Genomic DNA, 5,110 nt, shown 5'->3' with positions numbered 1-5,110 from the left:
GTACAATGTGGTGAGTTGGAAGCTATGTGCAAAAGATCTCTACCCTGCCTGCCTACAGACACTCATTCAAGTACCCACTGAGCCAAAGTCAGATAGCTTTTCATTCAGGCACACATCCTGGCTAGACTATTCAATTTCCACAAGAGAAGGTCAACTCTATTCTGAGGTTGACTGTCTGTTAGCACATATAGGTCAATATTTATCTGGCAGCATAGAATTGCTTTATTCCAATTACTTGCCAGGGAATACAATCTCAAATTCCTTCCTGCCCAATATCTATCTATCAAAGGCCCTTCTGAGAAAAGTCTATTTGTGGAGCATTTCTTCAAGGCTATTCTGTTTATCAGTTCTTCCACATAATCTGAAATCTATTGTGCAATAGTTCAGACAATCACAAAAATGAGTAATTTCATCATATCATATTTTTCCGATTCTTCCCTAAATGATCACAGCTATTGAGTTATGCACTTGTGTAAATCCACTGCCATTAAAAGAAACAACCAGTCATGTTATTTTTAGTTGGACACAATAGGGGATATTTCCTTTGATGAAACTTCTTTCTGTTTGTTTTTTAGGATTGCTTGTATTTCTCCTGAGCAAGTAAATTTGCTTTGATCTTATGGACTCTATATTGTTACACAGACAAGGTTTCTCATTTCTGTCTTGATGCTGTAATGCTAAAAACTACATCAAAGCGCATCTTTGGCAAGTGTATAACCTCCTTACATATGCATTTTATAAACGTTATTTTATTCTCCAAATTATTCAATATGCTTCCTTATTTTACTCTTTTTCAGCTAATTCAAATGTATATTATGTATCACTAAATGTTGCCTTAAATTATTTAGAGAAAAAAGTGGAGAATAAACAAATTCATAAATAAGTAGAAAAAGTAAATATTATAACAAATGATATTTCAGTTTTAGCTGGTAAATTTGACTTTCTAGATTTATTTTCTTAATGCAGTCAATTGTGCAAGTAGTATTTGTAAGAGGTTTTGTTCAAGATTTGAGTCTTAAAAATCTTTTATTATATCAAAACTAAATCTTAACAGAAGAGAGTTGATTCATAATACTGGAAAGTCCTTGTTTCAAAACACATTTGGTTTTCCTTCTCATGATCCAATAATTTGAGATAATTTCTTTGAGACAGACAGAAAATTTAACCAGTTTTTTTTTCTCAGATTCCAGTAAGAGGGAGAACACTTCCCTGAAGAAATTTATTTTGTAAATCCAACATTTAATTATATGTATATAAACATATCCTGAATAGTGACCACTGTTTGACAGTAATTCTACTTTGAAGTTGGTGTAGCATAACTCATTACATATGGATCTTAAACACCCTTATACCTTTAGTTGAGATAATAATATTTTGTATAAGCTATTATGTTCTGAGTTGGTCAGCTTGGTAAATGTGACATTTGAACATTACAAAAGACAGGCAATAATATTCAACAAGGAATTTTTAAATCATTTTTAAAATTAAGAATTTTATCTAAGAATTTTGCCATATTTCCTTATAACTCTTATCTGAACATTATCCACATGCTTTTTAACTATATTTATATGTGACTTCAAATACATTTTAAAAATTTAATATATACTGATATATTAAGTATGTATGTATATATAATATATAATGCATAAATTAATAATATAACTAATATAATTATAAAATATCTGATAACCAGGAATTATGAGAGTAACATTCAGATATTAAATGACAAATAGCATTGCCCAACCTTCATGGTTCTTTACAACAGTGAGACCAAATGACTTTACTATATAATTATATATATATATATATATATATATATATATGCTTATATATATTTCCATACCTATCATAATTGTAAGTTTGTATATGTGTATATATACATACATACTTCTAAAATATTTTACATGTGTATTCTTTTAAGATTAACACACCAGTTTCCCCCTTAATTTGTACTATAAAATCTTATATTAGATGATTTTGATTTCAAGTTATTAGTGTTTAAATCAGTAAGATTTATCTGGTCTGGCATAGCATAGTATTGTGATCTTATAGCAGAGAACTGAAGACTAAATAAATGAATATTTTAGAAAATCATTAGTGACTTTTGTGATCTCATATATTGTATTCATTATACATTTTATACTTGATTTTCAATACATGGTTATATACTGTATATTTTCTGACATGATTTTAGAATTAATGACAGAATAAGGCATAGTCTGTCTAAATTTTGCTTCATTATTTGTTAGCAAAGAACTCTTGGAGAACAAAAATTTTAAAACTAGTATGCTTTTCCAAGTAAAAGTTTAACAGTCTTTCTCTAATCTAGGATTACTGTATTTTCAGACCATGCCAGGTCTTGAAAACTCCTTATTTCAGGTAGATTATTAAATGTCAAGCAAAAACAAGAATGTTCAATACAATGTCTAGTCTGTAAAATATATTTTGGATATTAAATTGGAAATATTTATGTAAGAATTTTATGAAACTGTTCTGGTTCAGGTTAATCATTCAGTTATAACACACGAGGAAACAACACATAAGAATTACCACCTTTATGATAAAAAAGCCTATTTTCAGGTTAAAAATAGACAACAGCTCTGAAAATTTCTCGTCTACAAAATAGGAAAATCCACTTGGAAGTAGAGAAAAGAGTGACCTTGTAGCATGAAATTGCCAATGATTGCAATATTAAAACTGCAGGAAAACGCACTCTCAAAGTGTCACCCTTTGGTAATAGCAAAAGGTCATTTTACCACTAAATTCTGTGTTTGGCCACTCTATTTCCAACTGAGTGAGAGAGAGCTTTTAAATTTCCAACTGAGTGAGAGAGAGATTTAAAATTTGATTTAAAATTTTAAAATTTAAAATTTAAAATCAGTTCCTTTCTTTAGAATAAAACGTGGATCTCTACAGCTGGTGCAACTCTATGGGATTGGGAGAAGGTGCACGACCCTGAAACCTCTCCTTCAAGAGGCAAGGAGAGCCATATGTTTGTTCTCTACGTCTATGTCTCTATTTCTGCTTTGTAAATAAGATTGTCTATACCAATATTTTCAGATTCCATATATACGTGTTAATATATGATATTTTTCTCTTTCTAACTTACTTCACTCTGTATGACAGTCTCTAGGTCCATCCATGTCTCTACAAATGACCCAATTTTGTTCCTTTTTATGGCTGAGTGATACTGCATTATATATATGTACCACATCTTCTTTATCCATTTCTCTGTTAATGGACATTTAGGGTGTTTCCATGTCCTGGCTATTGTAGATAGTGCTTCAGTGAACATTGGGGTGCATATATGTTTTTGAATTGTGGTTTTCTCTGAGCATATGCCCAGTAGTGGGATTCCTGGGTCACATGATAGTTCTATTTTTAGATTTTTAAGGAACCCCCATACTGTTCTCCATAGTGACTGTATCAATTTACATTCCCACCGACAGTGTAGGAGGGTTCCCTTTTCTTTACACCCTCTCCAGCATTTATTGTTTGTAGATTTTTTTGATCATGGCCATTCTGACTGGTGTGAGGTGATATATCACTGTAGTTTTGATTTTCATTTCTCTAATAATTAGTGATGTTGAGCATTTTTTCATGTGTTTTTTGGCAATTGGTATATCTTCTTTGGAGAAATGTCTATTTAGGTCTTGTGCCCATTTTTGGATTGGGTTGGTTTTCTGATATCGAGCTGCATGAGCTGTTTGTATATTTTGGAGATTAATCCTTTGTCCATTGATTCATTTGCAAATATTTTCTCCCATTCTGAGGGTTGTCTTTTCGTCTTGTTTATGATTTCCTTTGCTGTGCAAAAGCTTTTAAGTTTCATTAGGTCCCATTGTTTATTTTTGTTTTTATTCTCATTACTCTAGGAGGTAGGTCAAAAAAGATCTTGCTGCGATTTATGTCAAAGAGTGTTCTGCCTATGTTTTCCTCTAAGAGTCTTATAGTGTCTGGTCTTACATTTAGGTCTTTAATCCATTTTGAGTTTATTTTTGTGTATGGTGTTAGGGAGTGTTCTAATTTTATTCTTTTACATGTAGCTGTCCAGTTTTCCCAGCACCACTTATTGAAGAGGCTGTCTTTGCTCCATTGTATATTCTGGCCTCCTTTGTTATAGATTAGGTGACACTATTGATACTATGTATAAAATAGATAACTAATGAGAACCTACTGTATAGCACAGGGAACTCTACTCAATGATCTGTGGTGACATAAATGGGAAGGAAATGCAAAAAGGAGGGGATATATTTATGCATATAGCTGAATCACTTTGCTGTACAGTAGAAAATAACACAACATTGTACAGCAACTATACTCCAATAAAAATTAAAAAAAAAAAAAGAGGCAAGGAGGGAACTGTAACTTTTCCCCAACACCTGAGCATTTCTGGACACTGCCCTAGGGAAAAAGAGCAGGTGGATCTCAGCACCTCAATTCCTACTAGTTCTACATGTTAGGCTCTTAAGTATATTGAGTTAAAAAATACGGGTGTGGGGCTTCCCTGGTAGCGCAGTGGTTGAGAGTCCACCTGCCGATACAGGGGACACGGGTTCGTGCCCTGGTCCGGGAAGATCCCACATGCCGCGGAGCGGCTGGGCCCGTGAGTCATGGCCGCTGAGCCTGCACGTCCGGAGCCTGTGCTCCACAACGGGAAAGGCCACAACAGTGAGAGGCCCGCGTACCGCAAAAAATATATATAAATAAAAATACAGGTGTGACTCAAACTTTTATAAAGGGAAATATTGATAAAACAATATTCTAAACTTATACAAATCTCAGGAGGATAAAGAAGATATTTTGTTGTCATTTATTAACTAATGGATCTATTGATAAATTTATGATAAAAAGAAGATAAATGCATAGTTAGACACAAAAATAAGTACATAAAAAGATTTATAACAAATTTCATTCTTGAAGACAAAGGATCAAATAATTACTGAGAAAAGAATGACTGAAAAATAAAATTGATTTATGAAATATCAGTTGGTAAGCAATCCATTACAATGTTTTATTCCTAAAAGAGACAAAACCGTTCCTCAGACTAACTTTGTGATCTTGGCTATTTATAAATTATGCTGTAGAGGAGTAAAGAAATTTACAAAAA

The sequence above is a fragment of the Aethalodelphis obliquidens genome, unplaced genomic scaffold (genome assembly GCF_003676395.1).
Source record: "Aethalodelphis obliquidens isolate GAN/ISIS:26980383/991018 unplaced genomic scaffold, ASM367639v1 scaffold29, whole genome shotgun sequence".
NCBI lineage: Eukaryota > Metazoa > Chordata > Mammalia > Artiodactyla > Delphinidae > Aethalodelphis > Aethalodelphis obliquidens.
Note: the sequence above shows the minus strand (reverse complement) of the source record.